General features: G+C 42.6%; 1 protein-coding gene across 9 annotated transcripts in view; it reads left to right on the top strand.

Moving 5' to 3' along the window:
- fam222ba (family with sequence similarity 222 member Ba) overlaps nucleotides 1–19,457 on the top strand; it is an 82,924-nt gene that overhangs the window by 31,265 nt on the left and 32,202 nt on the right. For 6 of the 9 annotated variants that reach the window (XM_020485514.2, XM_020485506.2, XM_031826666.1 and 3 more), the window contains exon 2: nucleotides 11,161–11,227. The gene's annotated coding sequence lies outside the window, so the exon portion shown is untranslated. Of the gene's footprint in view, nucleotides 1–11,160; nucleotides 11,253–19,457 lie in introns of all 9 variants that reach the window. The other 3 variants (XM_031826668.1, XM_031826669.1, XM_031826663.1) reach the window with 1 other exon arrangement.

Genomic DNA, 19,457 nt, shown 5'->3' with positions numbered 1-19,457 from the left:
AGACAAATCTAAGTTTGAGGTGTTCGGATCACAAAGTGAGACGCAGAAAAAAATGAGGCCAGAGGAGTGCTTGACGCCAAGCATGCTGGAGGCAATGTGATGGTCTGGGGGTGCTTTGGTGGTGGTAAAGTGGGAGATTTGTACAGGGTAAAAGTGATCTTGAAGAAGGAAGGCGATCACTCCATTTTGCAACGCCATGCCATACCCTGTGGACGGTGCTTAATTGGAGCCAATTTCCTCCTACAACAGGACAATGATCCAAAGCACAGCTCCAAACTATGCACAAACTATTTAGGGAAGCAGTCAGCTGGTATTCTGTCTATAATGGAGTGGCCAGCACAGTCACCAGATCTCATCCCTATTAAGCTGTTGTGGGAGCAGCTTGACCGTATGGTACATGCCCATCAAGCCAATCCAACTTGTGGGAGGTGCTTCAGGAAGCATGGGGTAAAATCTCTTCAGATTACCTCAACAAATTGACATCGAAAAATGCGAAAGGTGTGCAAGGCTGTAATTGCTGTAAATGGAGGATTCTTTGAGCAAAGTTTGATGGACACCATTATTTATAACATTGTCAACACTATTGCCTATTCATTTTGCAACTCATTTCATGTATTTCTATGTGACATTTCTATGTGACCCCAAACTTTTGAATGGTTGTGTGTATAAACTCAGCAAAAAAAAAAATTGTCCTCTCACTGTCAACTGCATTTATTTTCAGCAAACTTAACATGTAAATATTTGTATGAACATTAAGATTCAACAACTGAGACATAAGCTAAACAAGTTCCACAGACATGTGACTAACGGAAATGGAATAATGTGTCCCTGAAAAAAAGGGGTCAAAATCAAAAGTAACAGTCAGTATCTGGTATGGCCACCAGCTGCATTAAGTACTGCAGTGCATCGCCCCTCATGGACTGCACCAGATTTGCCAGTTCTTGCTGTGAGATGTTACCCCACTCTTCCACCACCTGCAAGTTCCCGGACATTTCTGGGGGGAATGGCCCTAGCCCTCACCCTCCGATCCAACAGGTCCCAGATGTGCTCAATGGGTTTGAGATCTGGGCTCTTCGCTGGCCATGGCAGAACACTGACATTCCTGTCTTGCAGCAAATCACGCACAGAAGGTGCAGTATGGCTGGTGGCATTGTCATGCTGGAGGGTCATGTCAGGATGAGCCTGCAGGAAGGGTACCACATGAGGAAGGAGGATGTCTTCCCTGTAACGCACAGCGTTGAGATTGCCTGCAATGACAACAAGCTCAGTCCGATGATGCTGTCACACACCCACCCCAGACCATGAAGGACCCTCCACCTCCAAATCAATCCCGCTCCAGAGTACAGGCCTCGGTGTAACGCTCATTCCTTCAGACGATAAACGCAAATCTGACTACCGTGACTCGTCAGTGAAGAGCACTTTTTGCCAGTCCTCTCTGGTCCAGCGATGGTGGGTTTGTGCCCATAGGCAATGTTGTTGCCGGTGATGTCTGGTGAGGACCTGACTTACAACAGGCCTACATGCCCTCAGTCCAGCCTCTCTCAGCCTATTGCGGACTGTCTGAGCACTGAAGGAGGGATTGTGCGTTCTATGGTGTAACTCGGGCAGTTGTTGCCATCCTGTACCTGTCCCGCAGATGTGCCGATCCTGTGAAGGTGTTGTTACACGTGGTCTGCCACTGCGAGGTTGATCAGCTGTCCGTCCTGTCTCCCTGTAGTGCTGTCTTAGGCGTCTCACAGTACGGACATTGCAATTTATTGCCCTGGCCACATCAGTCCTCATGCCACCTTGCAGCATGCCTAAGGCACGTTCACGCAGATGTGCCGGGACCATGGGCATCTTTCTTTTGGTGTTTTTCCAGAGTCAGTAGAAAGGCCTCTTTAGTGTCCTACGTTTTCATAACTGTGACCTTAATTGCCTACCGTCGGTAAGCTGTTAAGTGTCTTAATGATCGTTCCACAGGTTCATTAATTGTTTATGGTTCATTGAACAAGCATGGGAAACAGTGTTTAAACCCTTTACAATGAAGATCTGTGAAGTTATTTGGATTTATACAAATAATCTTTGAAAGACGGGGTCCTGAAAAGAGGTTTATTGTGTGTGTATATATACAGTTGACGTTTACATACACTTAGGTTGGAGTCATTAACTTGTTTTTCAACCACTCTACAAATTTCTTGTAACAAACTGTGGTTTTGGCAAGTCGGTTAGGACATCTACTTTGTGCATGACACAAGTAATTTTTCCAACAATTGTTTACAGACAGATTATTTCACTTATAATTCACTGTATCACAATTCCAGTGGGTCAGAAGTTTGCATACACAAAGTTGACTGTGCCTTTAAACTGCTTGGAATCTTCCCAAAAATGATGTCATAGCTTTAGAAGCTTCTGATAGGCTAATTGACATAATTTGAGTCAATTTCAGGTGGACCTGTGGATGTATTTCAAGGCCTACCATCAAACTCAGTGCCTCGTCGCTTGACATCATGGGAAAATCAAAAGAAATCAGCGAAGACCTCAGAAAAAAACATTGTAGACCTCCACAAGTCTGGTTCATCCTTTGGAGCAATTTCCAAATGCCTGAAGGTGCCCGGGTCATCTGTACAAACAATAGTATGCGAATATAAACACCATGGGACCGCTCAGCTGTCAAACCGCTCAGGAAAGAGATGCGTTCTGTCTCCTAGAGATGAATGTACTTTGGTGTGAAAAGTGTGAATCAATCCCAGAACAACAGAAAAGGACCTTGTGAAGATGCTGGAGGAAACGGGTACAAAAGTATCTATATCCACAGTAAAACGAGTCCTATATTGACACAACCTGAAAGCCTGCTCAGCAAGGAAGAAGCCACTGCTCCAAAACCGCCATAAAAAAGCCAGACTACGGTTTGCAACTGCACATGGGGACAAAGATCGTACATTTTGGAGAAATGTCCTCTGGTCGGATGAAACAAAAATCTAACTGTTTGGCCATAATGACAATCGTTATGTTTGGAGGAAAAAGGGGGACGTTTGTAAGCTGAAGAACACTATCTCAACCGTGAAGCACGGGGGTGGCAGCATCAATTTGTGGCGGCACTTTGCTGCAGGAGGGACTGGTGCACGTCACAAAATAGATGTTATCTTGAGGCAGGAAAATTGTGTATATTTTGAAGCAACATCTCAAGACATCAGTCAGGAAGTGAAAGCTTGGTCGCAAATGGGTCTTCCAAATGGACAATGACCCCAATCATACTTCCAAAGTTGTGGCAAAATGGCTTAAGGACAACAAAGTCAAGGGATTGGGGTGGCCATCACAATGCCCTGACCTCAATCCTATAGAACATTTGTGGGCAGAACTGAAAAAGCCTGTGCAAGCAAGGTCTGGCTCAGTTACACCAGCTCTGTCAGGATTACTGGGCCAAAGTTCACCCAATTTATTGTGGGAAGCTTGTGGAAGCCTACCCAAAACGTTTGACCCAAGTTAAACAATTTAAATGCAATGCTACCAAATACTAATTGAGTGTATGTAAACTTCTGATCCACTGGGGATGTGATGAAAGAAATAAAAGCTGAAATAAATCATTCTCTCTGCTGTTATTCTGCCATTTCTGCCATCTTAAAATAAAGTGGGGATTTTTTTACTAGGATTAAATGTCAGGACTTGTGAGAAACTGAGTTTAAATATATTTGGCTAGGTGTTTGTAAATTTCCGACTTCGCCTGTGTGTGTCTGTGTATCATGCACCGATATTAGGATTTGGGACGATACCGATATCCATTGTTTTCCTTGCCGATGATAACATATTTACAATTTTTGCGGCCTTTTTAAGCATTCTAGTACAGTTAAATTGTTAACACACGCACATGGCACTGCATCTCAGTGCAAGAGGTGTCACTACAGTCCCTGGTTCGAATCCAGGCTGTGTCACATCTGGCCGTGATTGGGAGTCCCATAGGGCGGTGCACATTTGGCCCAGCGTCGTCCGGGTGAGGCCAGGGTAGGCCGTCATTGTAGATAAGAATTTGTTCTTAACCAACTTGCCTAGTTAAATAAAGGTTACACACACCCCACACTGACCAAAAAGTTATTTTGGGGGAATTTACGCATGTCCCTATTACCAGTAAAACATAGACAAAACCTATTTCTTTCACTTATTTGCTGTGTTTCGTTGTTCAGTCGTTTCATTCTCTACCAGGATTTCTATGGAACGCTGTTTGGGTCTTTGTGTGTCAAAAAAGATGCACATCAAATTGGCTTGTTGACCAATCAGGACCTGAATATGACTGCATGTTATATATTTTAACATATTGTTTTACATAGTTACATGAAATACGAGTGATCGTGTAATGTCACAACGATCCATCGATACGTATGCTATGATGCTGGTAAAGTTGTCTTGCGCACCTTCAGTGCTGGTCTTAAATAAAGCTAGGTTGCTCATGGATGCAAACAATTTTCTTCCCCAGAAACAGCAAAACGGCAATCTGTTTTAGTGGCTATAGTTAGCTAGCTAACTATATAGCTAGGTGTCATCATCTAAAATTACCCTAATTTATAAGACAGTTCTTATTTGTATTAATGGTGGTCAGACCCATCTATGTGAACCTAGCCACAAAAAGGATTAGCTTCAAAATAAAAGTATGTCATTGACAGTGATGCAAATGAATAAAAATGGTAGAATTCTTCCATAATTCAATAGATCAGCATAAACGAGGTTGGAATGTTATATAAAAACAATTTGTTAATTTGACAAATCTGAAATTACACTGGCTGTATTATACTTTAGAATTGCATTGGGGGTGTACTTATTTCACTGTACAGCCTTGCCCCATGTTATTGATCCACAATCCATAGGTATCAGTCTACTCTGTGACACCCAGAGAACATTAGCATCATAGCTCTTATTGCTGGACTCTGAAAAAACTGTGAATTGAGCCACGTTTATTGTCAACCTATGTTTATTGAACACTTTTCCAGAGGAAAAACAATACTGCGTGGGATGTTTGCTAACTCTGAGGACATTGGGAAGAAATATCTTGGGTATTGAGTAGACTGATACCCCATTTAATTGATCCCCAATCCTTAGGTAAAGCTGTACAGTGCGATGTGAATGTCAATACACACAATAGGCTGACTGGGGAGGTGATTTCTCACAGTCCCACGATAAGAGCTACTACACTAATATTTGCATAATCTCTTCACAGTTGTGTTCTGTGGGTGTCACCGAGAAGACTGATACCCCATTTCATTGCTTCACATTCCAACCTTGTTTAACATTATCTAGTCTAAATATGGCATGATTCCACCAATTGTAACTGTCTGCATCAGAGGTTGTTTTATTTTGAAGGCAAACCGCAAAATCAACTATTCTAATCCTTATTGTCGCTAGCTTCACAACACATAGCCCTGTTCGGTCGAGCCTCACTAGCCAGATGAAGCTAGCTGGCTGCTTATAACGTTCGCTTTGGGCAACAGGGTTAAGTAGCTGGCTACCTATTTATTTTCATGAACTGCAGTTCAATTTCAATAGGCGAACAACAAGTGGCTACCTAGCTAATAATGACTCTCAAGGATTCCAAAATCATTGCTAAGAATAATGAAAATGACTGCAGTTTCTACTGGTCATTGTTTTCAGGCTGATTTGTATTGGTGCAAGCTAAAGTTAACTAGCTACCCCAGAAGTTGCGGTTGAACCAAATAATGCTTTATTACCAACATGGTGTTGTAAGCACATCGTTCGTGGCCGGTGTTTGCTTGTTTGCAGACTTTATTGTACAGCTTTGACAGTGCTACTGTATGTTTTTTGACATGCAAAGGCCCAAACGGCATTCCATAGTATGTATGTATGTATGTCGTGAAGCTAATAGCAGTGACGCTATTACTGTGTAACTCCGATAGGGCTTCATCTGAAAAATGGCACACTTGGTAGTGTGTACCGGTGCTCGACCAGTTGCGAAAGCCCATATCACCCATGACAGAGAACGGTTGAATGTCAAGGGCAATGAATTCCATTATCTTGGCTTTAATGGATTTTGACTTTGAGTTGTCTCGCTGAAATTTTCTTACTCTTTCAACTGACTGCTTGACTTGCTGACTGCTCGATCCACACAGCAGACATTGCGGGCTAGGTTAGGAATGCTGTGTTGCATGTGTAGTGCAACATTTTATGAGGCGTCATGTACCTATGTTATATAGGTATGCACGTCAGCTTTGACATCGGTTTTACACATAGGAACATTAAACTAGACACCGATGTTAGCATTTTTAGCTAATATCGGCCGATTCCAATATCTTCACCGATATATTGTGCATCCCTTATATATTAAATATAACACCAGTCAAAAATGTTGGACACCTACTCAATCGAGGGAGTTTATTTATTTTTGCTTTTTCTACATTGTAGAATAATTGTGAAGACATCAAAACATATGGAATCATGTAGTAACAAAAGGTATTAAACAAATAATATTTTAGAATCTTCAAAGTAGCCACACTTTGCCTTGATGACAGCTTTGCACACTCTTGGCATTCTCTCAACCAGCTTCTTGAGGTAGTCACCTGGAATGCATGTGTGCCTTGTTAAAGGTTAATTTGTGGAATGTCTTTCCTTAATGCGTTTGAGCCAATCAGTTGTGTTTTGACAAGGTAGGGGTGGTATACAGAAGATAACCCTATTTGGTAAAAGACCAAGTCCATATTATGGCAAGAACAGCTCAAATAAGCAAAGAGAAACGACAGTCCATCATTACTTTAAGACATGAAGGTTAGTCAATCTGCAATATTTCAAGAACTAGGAAAGTTTCTTCAAGTGCAGTCGCAAAAACCATCAAGCACTATGATGAAACTGGCTCTCATGAGGACCGCCACGGGAAAGGAAGACCCAGAGTTACCTCTGCTGCAGAGGATAAGTTCATTAGAGTTACCAGCCTCAGAAATTGCAGTCCCCAATAAATGCTTCGGAGTTCAACTGCTTGAAATCAGGCCTTTATGGTTGAATTGCTGCAGAGAAACCACTACTAAAGGACACCAATAATAAGAAGAGACTTGCTTGGCCAAGAAACACGAGCAATGGACATTAGATCGGTGGAAATCTGTCCTTTTGGTCTGATGAGTCAAAATGTGAGATTTTTGGTTCCAACCACCGTGTCTTTGTGAGACGCAGAGTAGGTGAATGGATGATCTCCCCATGGTGTGGGGGTGCTTTCAAATCAAATGTATTTATATTGCCCTTCTTACATCAGCTGATATATCAAAGTGCTGTGCAGAAACCCAGCTTAAAACCCCAAACAGCAAGCAATGCAGGTGTAGAAGCACGGCGGCTAGGAAAAACTCCCCCAGAAAGGCCAAAACCGAGGAAGAAACCTAGAGAGGAACCAGGCTATGAGGGGTGGCCAGTCCTCTTCTGGCTGTGCCGGGTGGGGATTATAACAGAACATGGCCAAGATGTTCAAATATTCATAAATCATTTTAATTACAGTGAACAGGTCAGGGTTCCATAGCCACAGGCAGAACAGTTGAAACTGGAGCAGCAGCACGGCCTGGTGGACTGGGGACAATAAGGAGTCATCATGCCAGGTAGTCCTGAGGCATGGTCCTAGGGCCCAGGTCCCCTGAAAGAGAGAGAATTAGAGAGAGCATACTTAAATTCACACAGGACACCGGATAGGACAGGAGAAGTACTCCAGATATAACAAACTGACCCTAGTCCCCCGACACACAAACTACTGCAGCATAAATACTGGAGGCTGAGACACGAGGGGTCAGGAGACACTGTGGCCTCATCCGATGATACCCCCGGCCAGGGCCAAACAGGAAGGATATAACCACATTAACTTTGCCAAAGCACAGCCCCCACACCGCTATCTTCAACCACCAACTTACCATCCTGAGACAAGGCCGAGTATAGCCCACAAGGATCTCCGCCACAACACAACCCAGGGGGGGGGGCGCCAACCCAGACAGGAAGACCACGTCAGTGACTCAACCCACTCAAGTGAAGCGCCCCTCCTAGGGACGGCATGGAAGAGCACCAGTAAGCCAGTGACTCAGCCCCTGCAATAGGGTTAGAGGCAGAGAATCCCAGTGGAGAGAGGGGAACCGGCCAGGCAGAGACAGCAAGGGTGGTTCGTTGCTCCAGTGCCTTTCCATTCACCTTCACACTCCTGGGCCAGACCACAATCAATCATATGACCCACTGAAGAGATGAGTCTTCAGTAAAGACTTAAAGGTTGAGACCGAGTCTGCGTCGCTCACATGGGTAGGCAGACCATTCCATAAAAATGGAACTCTATAGGAGAAAGCCCTGCCTCCAGCTGTTTGCTTAGAAATTCTAGGGACAATTAGGAGGCCTGCATCTTGTGACCGTAGCGTACGTGTAGGTATGTACTGCAGGACCAAATCGGAAAGATGGGTAGGAGCAAGCCCAAGGTAGGACCTTTGCTGGTGACATTGGCAATTTATTTCGTATTTAAGGCACACTTAACCAGCATGGCTACCACAGCATTCTGCAGCGATACGCCATCCCATCTGGTTTGCGCTTAGTGGGATTATCATTAGTTTTTCAAAAGGACCAAGACCTCAAACTAGTGATGTATAAAGTGTTCAATTGTCATACTTGAGTAAAAGTAAAGATACCTTTTTTAATAACAGATGACTGAACTCAGTCACCCAGTAAAATACTACTTGAGTAAAAGTTTAAAAATCTCGTTTTAAATATACTTAATAAGTACAGTGGTGAAAAAAGTACAACATTTTCATACTTGTGTAAAAGTACAAAGTAAATGCTATATATCAAATTCCTCATATTAAGCAAATCAGACTGCTCATTTTTGTTTTTATTTAAAAACAATTACGGACAGATAGAGGGGCACATAATTTCCGAATGCAATATTTGTGTTTAATGAGTCCGCCAGATCGGAGACACTAGGTAGGACAATGCGTTGTATTGAAGGGTGTGTGTGTACTCCTGCCTGAGTACTTTTTGGTGTCAGGGAAAATGAATGGGAGTAAAAAGTCGTTTTTTTTTTTCTTTAGGAATGTAAGTGGAGTATAGGTAAATGTTGTAAAAAAGATAAATACTAAAGTATAGGACAGATACTACTTAAGTAGTACTTTAAAATAATTTACGCCTCTGCCCAAAACACACCTCCAGACTGTGTAAGGGCTATATGACCAAGAAGGAGAGTGATAGTGCTGCATCAGATGACCTGGCCTCAACAATCCCCCGACCTCAACCCAATTGAGATGGTTTGGGATGCTTTGGACCGCAGAGTGAAGGAAAAGCAGCCAACAAGGGCTCAGTATATGTGGGAACTCCTTCAAGACTGCTGGAAAAGAATTCCAGGTGACTGCCTCATGAAGCTGGTTGAGAGAATGCCAGGAGTGTGCAAAGCTGTCAAGGCAAAGGGTGGCTACTTTGAAGAATATAAAATATATTTTTGGTTATTACATGATTCCATATGTGTCATTTCATAGTTTTGATGTTGTCACTGTTATTCTACAATGTAGAAAATAATACAAATAAAGAAAATAAAAAAATTGTGTGTATGCATACAGTTGAAGTTGGAAGTTTACATACACCTTAGCCAAATACATTTAAACTCAGTTTCTCACAATTCCTGACATTTTAATCCTAGTAAAAATTATATGTTTTAGGTCAGTTAGAATCACCACCTTTATTTTAAGAACGTGACATGTCAGAATAATAGCAGAGTGATTTATTTCAGCTTTTATTTCTTTCATCACATTCCCAGTTGGTTAGAAGTTTACATGCACTCAATTTGTGGTGGGATGGTGTTATTCGGCTTGCAAGCCTCCCCCCGTTTCATCCAAACATAACGATGGTCATTATGGCCAAACAGTTCTATTTTTGATTCATCAGACCAGAGGACATTTCTCTAAAAAAGTACAATCTTTGTCCCCATGTGCAGTTCCAAACCGTAGTCTGGCTTTTTTTTATGGCGGTTTTAGAGCAGTGGCTTCTTCTTTGCTGAGTGGCCTTTCAGGTTACGTCGATATAGGACTCGTTTTACTATGGATATAGATACTTTTGTACCGGCTTCCTCCGGCATCTTCACAAGGTCTTTTGCTGCTGTTCTGGGATTGATTTGCACTTTTTGCACCAAAGTAAGTTCATCTCTAGGAGAAAAAACACGTCTCCTTCCAGAGCGGCATGACGGCTGCGTGGTCCCATGGTGTTTATACTTGCGTACTATTGTTTGTACAGATGAACGTGGTACCTTCAGGCGTTTGGAAATTGCTCCCAAGGATGAACCAGACTTGTGGAGGTCTACAATTTGTTTTCTGAGGTCTTGGCTGTTTTCTTTTGATTTTCACATGATGTCAAGCGATGAGGCACTGAGTTTGAAGGTAGGCCTTGAAATACATCCACAGGTACACCTCAAATTGACTCAAATTATGTCAATTAGCCTATCAGAAGCCATGACATCATTTTCTGGAATTTTCCAAGCTGTTAAAGGCACAGTCAACTTAGTGTACGTAAACGTCTGACCCACTGGAATTGTGATACAGTGAAAAAATCTGTCTAAACAATTGTTTGGGAAAATGTTGTGTCATGCACAAAGTAGATATCCTAACCGACTTGCCAAAACTATAGTTTGTTAACAAGAAATTTGTGGAGTTTTAGAAAAACGAGTTTTAAAGACTCCAACATAAGTGTATGTAAACTTCCGACGTCAACTTTTTGTATCTCGCTCTCGTAAGACATGATATAGCCCCAGTCCTCAGGCAGATAAAAAGATGTGAAATGATTTGTTAGGCCTACCATCAAAAATACCAAACAATCTCTTATTTTCACAGTGTGCAGTTTATAGATCACTTTTTCTCCTGAGTGTTTTATTTTGTCTTTTGTTAGGCCTACTTTGGGTAAAGCATTGTTAGTACCATTGCACTGTGTCTCTTTTTCCCCTTTTGTATAGAACGAGGAATTGGGCCTGACAGGCTCCTGTCCTATAGGGAGATCTCGATTTTTGCCAACCCACACCACTGACGCCATCATTAGGGTTTTGATCAACAGCAGTGCGACAGATCAGGAAAATGACTAACTACAGTGACGAGGCAGTTTAGCATAGCTTCCTGGAATGTCTGATTTTACCTCTTGTCAGGGGCTATTAAAGGAAGCTGGGTTAATCTTTCTGGAAATCTTCTTTCCACGCAGGGAGGAGTGCCTGCCTTAAATTCCGTACTACTCCCATGAAGCTGACAGGAACCATCATACCACTGTGGTATGTATAAGCTAATAAAATGAAGGTACTGCTGACTTTCTATTGCTACTGTCTGTTGCTCTTCTTTGAACGAATGACCTGAATGACACCCATGTACATATTACCTCGACTAACCCATACCCCTGCACATTAACTCAGTGCCAGTACCCTCTGTATATAGCCTCATTATTCTTATTTTGTTGCTTTTTTATTTAGTTAATATTCACTAACTGCATTGTTGGTTAAGGGCTTATAGGTAAGCATTTCACTTTAAGTTCTGCACATGTGACAAATACATTTTGATTTGATTGCTAGTGACAGCTGGTTTTGAAAGAACAACAAACCTGTCCTTTTTGGCTTCTTCAATTCCCCCGAATGGACTGTTTTACAGTGCTCTCTCTCTCAAACACACACACACTTTGTATCACCATATCACCACCCACATACGGCTGCATAATGAACTAATAGATTTAAATGCACAATTTGAGTTTTGGGGTTAATCAAACGTAGTTAAAAATTGTGTGAAGTGCTGAACCCATTCAACAGCCTGGGCCAGGCTTTTAGGACAAAGGGCCATGCTTCCTAAGAGATTCCCACACACCCAGAACAAGATTTTTAATACCAGCAGCACTCCACTCACCTCTCTTCTTGTTAGATGAGGCACGCACAGTTAGATGGATGGATTAGCAAATGAATTGCATACCCCTCTAAAGACCCCCTCAAACTAATTTGTCTTTCAGTCTGCATCTGTAATTCGCACGCTTTGAGTTTGAGTCGCTGCATGTTTTTTCAAACAACTTTAACTTATCAAATGCCATCTTTTATTACGGTCAAAAACAATCTCATATCTCGACCTACACATTGTATAAGTTGTTTTTGTATGTGGAGTGTATTTAACTGTGCAGTTTCCCTATCACCATTGTTTTTTCCTCCCCCATTATTCAGTGCTCTAGCTGAACGAACATACTAGCTGGGCCTTATCAGTGGCACTCCATATGGATGTCTAGTCTGTTGCTAAGGCCAGCAGGCTGTGTTAAGCCACCCTGCACCCTGCCTGACTCCTCACTAAATCACCTGTGTCACTGCCTGCTGCCTGCTTCTCCCATGTGACAGAGAGGGAGCAGAACAGGGTATAGCAGCTCAGCCATCCACACCCTGCCCTGAGGATTCCTTTACCCAGTACCACCCATCTCTCTCTTTCTCTGTCTCTCTGCAGTGTGTGGGGGGCCGATGGGTCTGCTCTTTAGAGACCCCAATTATCCCTGACTAGCAGACCTCCTGAAGGTGCAGAGGAAGTGCAGCTATGTCATGGCAGCTGGAATAGTGCTGGGATGATTAGCGCAAGCCACGTCTCTCATTTCTGCTAAATAGTTCACATGAAATAACCACTTGTGCACATCAACAGCAGATTTACTTTATATAGGCCTAGTACACACTGTCCTGTAGGCAGTGTGTACTATATAAGCTGTGTTGATATGATGTTGTTGGTGTAGTGTTGATGTGATATTGAGGTGGTGGTGGTGTTCAGTTCATGTCAACTTTGATAAAGGTCATTTGTCCTCTGAGCTGCCCTGGTTGGGTCTGGGCTGTTCTAGCCAAGCCATAACTGAGAGATTAATTTATCATTAGGTTGCTCCATCCAAAGTAACCCTCCTTCATCAGCTCAAGTCGGCTATCTCAGCCTGACTGTTGCCTCCAGGCCTTATTGCATGAGAAAGAGGGTCAATGTCGAAGAATGTGCTGTCGGGTGCGTTAATGTTGCGTTCAATTGCATAAACCTTTTGAGCGGGCCTCATCAGTCTTTAAACATTTGACAGCTAGGGGAAAGATGGCTATGTGAGTTAGGTAGTTTGAGAAGGCATGATGCAAGAGTGTGTGTGTGGGTCATTTTAACCATAACTGGTATACTCCTAGTTCTTTCGGGAATAATATCTCAATAAATAGGAATACTTTTGTGACAATCGGGTATTTGCAATGCAGACCATGCTTCCTCTCCCAGTGAGTGGCAAGGGCAGAGAGGTGCTGTCTTTGGGAGACAGACAGACTGGTATGCTTTGGCTATGACAGACAGATGGATGTAGTGAATAAATAGACTGTGTGGTATGCTTTGGCTTTGGACAGACAGATGGATGGGCGGGCAGTGCGGTGTGCTTTGGCTGGGGCTGCTGCTCTGTGAGCCTGGGAGGGCCAGATGTTCCCATGCAGACACACGGGTGAGATGTTCGCCATGCAGGATAAGGGCCGGGAGCTAGCGCACTCTGCAGTGGGGGCACGCATGCATACGCACAAACGCACAAAGGACATGAAGGGATCCCAAATGTCTGCCACTTTCTTCCCCTGGCAACACACCTTTAGACACCCTGGCTCACAGAGAAGGATCTCTTTTATCCCAGACAGGCCCTGTGTTGATGTCAACATTGACATTGAGCTGACCTTACCTGCTGCTGTACATGGATAGAAAATATAATTGTTTGGGCTTTCGGGTTGTATCGACCAGGAAATCCAGCACATGGAGGGAAATGGGCCTGGCATACAGGGAGGGCAGGGAAGGCTTAGTCTCACCACATTTTGGTGTGCATCTCTGACTGTGTGTCTGTGTGTATTTAGGCTATATGTATAAGAGATCAGGATAGTTTAATGGCGCTGTGGATAAATGTTCCAAGCCAGACTGAGTGCGGTGTTGCTCTGCTCAGTTCTGTGGCTGGTTGTGTAACACTGCCTGTCTGCATGGTGGTTTGTGTGTGTTAAGCCCTTTTAGGATGATTTAATGGCCTTAGCTCTCCCACAGCTCAGACTACTGGAGCTGCAGTGAGCCTCCTCCTAAATCAAACTGCCTTACACCCTGGTGCTGCTGCTGCTGACCTATGCTGGAGTCTCCTCTCGCGAGTGTGTCTGTCCTCAGAGTGAGGAACAGCTGCATTGATTTGGATCTGTTTGCTGAGCACTCAGAGGAGAAATGATAGCCGTTGAAACACCTGGAGAGGGGGGTGTCGGGAACCACTGTCCCACGTGTACAGACACAACCCCACCTCTGATTCCTATGTGAGGACAGTCTGGGATCCCAATCAGCAGCACTTTAAAAGCTTTCCTCTTTCTCCCTTTAATCACAGGCTCAATTTGTCACCAGCGTGTCCAATTTCTGATAAGAGCTTGAATGTGAGCGAGCGAGGCAGGGGAAGAGCAGCACAAAATGGATGCACCTGCTCATAAATGAAATCAAGCCACTCCATCTTCATTTCCCTATGCTGCTACGCTAGCCTGCCTGGAACAATGCTGTTGCGCATTAGCTCGGCTCTGTCCACACAAACACAGGCTGGGTCTGAAATGGCACCCTCTTCCCTATATAGTGCACTACATTTGACCAGGGCCCATATAGTGCACTATATTGGAAATATGATGCCATTTCTACAGACACTGAGTCAAGCCCATTTGAGACTAAACCAAAATGGAGAGGGTGGAGTGCGCAGTCATGTGTTTGGGCTGCTGACAGGCATTAAACTGTTTTTCACTAGTTTGACCAGTCAGATAACACACAACACTGGCATCTGTCCCACTCTCCTCTCTCTGCCTGCCTGCTTGTGCAGTATGCACTCAATCACACACATTTTGAAGCACACGTCCACATTTTGAATCAAGCTACACAGTACGCACACCTTTTATGTCACATTTTGACTCACTCATACAGTATCTCACACCCACCCTTCGAAGCACTCACAGCTCATACACACATTTTTTCTGGGAATGTTACCTTGTGCATACCTGTAATTCCATACATAAGTGGCTGTGTGGTAGGTTTCTCTGTAAGACCACACCACAGCTATGTGACACATTAGGGCTTCTGAAACCCTAGTGTCCCTTCGGGGTGCATCACAGCTTCCTGCTGCTTTACAACCCACATGATTCTCACATTTAACCCACCCTGCCAACCATGCACACTCCCTCTCTCTCTCTGTCCTGTAGTATTGGTCGATAAATGTATAGGGTTGCAAAATTCCCAGGTTTTCTAGAAATCCCAGTGTCAAGATTCATGGAATCGGGAGGGATTTAAGCAGGAAATCTGTGAATCCTCCAACCAGGATTTCTGGAAAATTGCAATTATACTCCTGTTGTCTGGCTTGTACATGTGCAATCTACAGATAGAGAAATACTACATCTGCAGTTGTGCTTCTGGTCATTTCCATGTAAAAGGATCCATGTGCACCAACATGTGAATTCATAGGAGCATGTTAAATTGGGTGTCAAATGAAAGCTGAGCCTATATTTCTGAGAAATTAAGGCATATATATGTTTTTCAACCCTTTTCTGTCACTAAAAATGTGGAAGAAGCCAAGGCTTTGATTTCTGGTCAAACAGTTAGAAGATGGGTCTTAGAACACATCTACCAGAAAAGGTCTTAAAAGGTATTAGAAATGCATCAAAACAAAATCATGTTGAAGTAAAGACACCTGCCAACTAATAAACACGTATGTTTCATTTTGAAATTGAAGAAACATTGCTTTGTGCCTTGAAATTCCATTACAAAAAAACACCTATTTTCTCATTTCTCTCCCTCGTGAGAAGGGAGAATAATGAAAGTTCACAGAAGTAACAAGTTAAGATGGGCCTATCGATTAATTAGTGTTTTTACTGATATCAAATCGGTAACGGAATTTCTACAATTTGGATTGGCTACAATGGGAAATCATAGTAGTCACAAACCACAGTTGGGTTCACAAATTTGGACAGCACAGTACTAGGGATGGGCACGGTTATTCCAGTATTCTGGTTATTTAGTATTCGATTTACTTGGGAGAGTATTCATTTTTTAATAGACCATTACATTCAACATTTTAATAAAACAACAGTTTTATGAGTTTGAGTGTGCCCCATTGACCGACAACAACATTGTTTGTTTTTTTATCAAAGTGACGCTACAGTCGGTCTCCATTAGGGGTCGACCGATTTAATCAGAATGGGCAATTTTAATTAGGGCGCCGATTTTTTTTTATTATTTAAAAAAATATATATATATATGATTTAATTTAATTTAACCTTTAATTAACTAGGCAAGTCAGTTAAGAACACATTCTTATTTTCAATGACTGCCTAGGAACGGTGGGTTAACTGCCTTGTTCAGGGGCAGAACGACAGATTTTCACCTTGTCAGCTCGGGGGATCCAATCTTGCAACCTTACAGTTAACTAGTCCCACGCTATAACCACCTGCCTCTCGTTGCACTCCACAAGGAGACTGCCTGTTACGCGAATGCAGTAGAAGCCAAGGTAAGTTGCTAGCTAGCATTAAACTGATCTTATAAAAAACAATCAATCAACCATAATCACTAGTTATAACTACACATGGTTGATGATATTACTAGTTTATCTAGCGTGTCCTGCGTTGCATATAATCGATGCAACGCTGGGGGATGATTTAACAAAAGCGCATTTGCGAAAATAGCACAAATGTTGGACGACTGTACCTAACCATAAACATCAATGCCTTTGTTAAAATCAATACGCAGAAGTATATATTTTTAAACCTGCATTTAGCTAAAGGAAATCCAGGTTAGCAGGCAATATTAACCACGTGAAATTGTCATGTCTTGCGTTCATTGCACGCAGAGTCAGGGTATATGCAACAGTTTGGGCAGCCTGGCTCATTGCAAACTAATTTGCCAGAATTTTACGTAATTATGACAACATTGAAGGTTGTGCAATGTAACAAGAATATTTAGACTTAAGGATTCCACCCGTTAGATAAAATACAGAACGGTTCCATATTTCACTGAAATAATAAACGTTTTGTTTTCGAAATGATAGTTTCTGTATTCTACCATATTAATGACCTAAGGCTCGTATTTCTGTGTGTTATAATTAAGTCTATGATTTGATATTTGATAGAGCAGTCTGACTGAGCGATGGTAGGCAGCAGCAGGCTCGTAAGCATTCATTCAAACAGCACTTTTGTGTGTTTTGCCAGCATTTCTTCACAAGCAGAGCTCTGTTTATGACTTCAAGTCTATCAGCCTAATGGCTGGTTAGCGGGGTGCACGCTAATAACGTTTCAAAGGTCACTCGCTCTGAGACTAGGAGTAGTTATTCCCGTTGCAGAGGGCTTTTGTGGAGCGATGGGTAACGCTGCTTCGAGTGTGGCTGTTGTCGATGTGTTCCTGGTTCGAGCCCAGGTAGGGGCGAGGAGAGGGACGGAAGCTATACTTACACTGGCAATACTAGAGTGCCTATAAGAACATCTAATAGTCAAAGGTATATGAAATACAAATGGTATAGAGAGAAATAGTCGTATAAATACTATATTAACTACAACCTAAAACCTCTTACCTTGGAATATTGAAGTCTCATGTTAAAAGGAACCACCAACTTTCATATGTTCTCATGTTCTGAGCAAGGAACTCAAATGTTAGCTTTTTTACATGGCACATATTGCACTTTTACTTCTCCAAATCTTTGTTTTTGCATTATTTTAACCAAATTGAACATGTTTCATTATTTATTTGAGGCTAAATTGATTTGTATTGATGTATTATATTAAGTTAAAATAAGTGTTCATTCAGTATTGTTGTAATTGTCATTATTACAAATAAAAAAATATAAAATAGGCCGATTTTTATTTTATTTTTTTAATTGGTATCGGCTTTTTTTGGTCCTCCAATAATCGGTATCGAAAAATCATAATCGGTCGACCTCTAGTCTCCATGTGTTGGAAGTGAAGTGGGATTTTTCTAATCAATGCAAAATGGAATAAAAATAGCAGAATTAAATTGGCTAAATGTAGAGTAGGCTACAATGATCAACCTACGGAAGGCTGGGGGCAATTTCATAAATATTGATGCATCTCAACATAGAAGCCATTTGGGTGATTCGGTTGAGACTTGAGTGCATGACTTCACTCTGAGCCCTTGACAAAACACAAAACATGGCGGACAATTTCTCTCGCCTCGGATATGAAACTAGTAGTACCCACAAAATTCAATGACAGTTAAAATTTAAATATGAATCTGACATTCCCGCTCCCCAATAACATTGTCTCCGAGGACGGCTTGCTAGCTAGCTATAGTATTTGATTCATATCAGCCGCTTTCTTATTGAACAGCTCAGCTAGCTAGTGAAATGCTCATTTGCAATGCTAGCTAGCTACCGTTAGCTAGACTCGGGAGCTCATGTGGACATACTGTAGGCTTCAGGAGCCAGCCAGCTGGTTAGATATGATTGCACCATAATGCAACAACTGGCTACTAGTTTGTTTTCAGACAAATATTTTCAACTCGTCAACCTAGTTTATCCACTGGCCACCTCTTTTAGGAGGATAGCTAGATCACTGGCCAGGCAGTAGCCACTAACTAATCGTGGACACAACCTATTCTTTGATACATTTGGATTAACTTGGTCATATCAAGCAACACAGACCATTTGTGGAATGGAAAAATAACAATTAGTGGGCTCGTTTTTGTGAATGATCGGACAGTGAAAGTAAAATAGATTGGTAGCTAGCTGGTGATGCTTTTATTTATTATTTGGTGATCAAGCTTAAGCTGGGTTTCCCAAACGGCATGAGCTAGATGGCTCTGTGGAGAATCTGTGTGACATCACCCGACTGGGGCTATGTCGACATTGCCCTCGCTTTCCTACGGAAAGACGATTCGCAACAGGTAGGTTCTTGTTTCATATAAAGTTGTTGTAGACATTGGATGTAGAACACAGCAAAATAGCCTCAATTAGCCTTTCTAGCTATCTTCTTTACAACAATTTGATTCAGTCAAGAGGCACACAAGTTTTTTTATTTTTAAGTATTACCCCGTTTTTCTCCCCAATTTCATGGTATACAATTGGTAGTTAGTCTTGTCTCATCGCTGCAACTCCCGTACGGACTCGGGAGAGGCGAAGGTCTTCCTTAACACAAGCCTCACTGCTTCTTGACACAATGCCCACTTAACCCAGAAGCCAGCTGCACCAATGTGTTGGAGGAAACGCTGTCCACCTGTTGACTGTGTCGGCGTGCACTGCATCCGGCCCGCCACAGGAGTCGCTAGTGCGTGATGGGACAAGGACATCCCTGCCAGCCAAACCCTCCCCTAATCTGGACGACGCTGGGCCAATTGTGCGCCGCCCCATGGGTCTCCCAGTCGCGGCTGTCAGTGACAGGACCTGGACTCGAACCCAGAATCTCTAGTGGCACAACTAGCACTGCCTTAGACAACTGCACCACTTAGGAGGCCTGTGATAGACAAACTTGTTGCTGTTATCTAACTAGCATG

The sequence above is a fragment of the Oncorhynchus kisutch genome, linkage group LG6, assembly GCF_002021735.2.
Source record: "Oncorhynchus kisutch isolate 150728-3 linkage group LG6, Okis_V2, whole genome shotgun sequence".
Lineage (NCBI taxonomy): Eukaryota > Metazoa > Chordata > Actinopteri > Salmoniformes > Salmonidae > Oncorhynchus > Oncorhynchus kisutch.
This window is presented reverse-complemented; position numbering and strand designations above follow the sequence as displayed.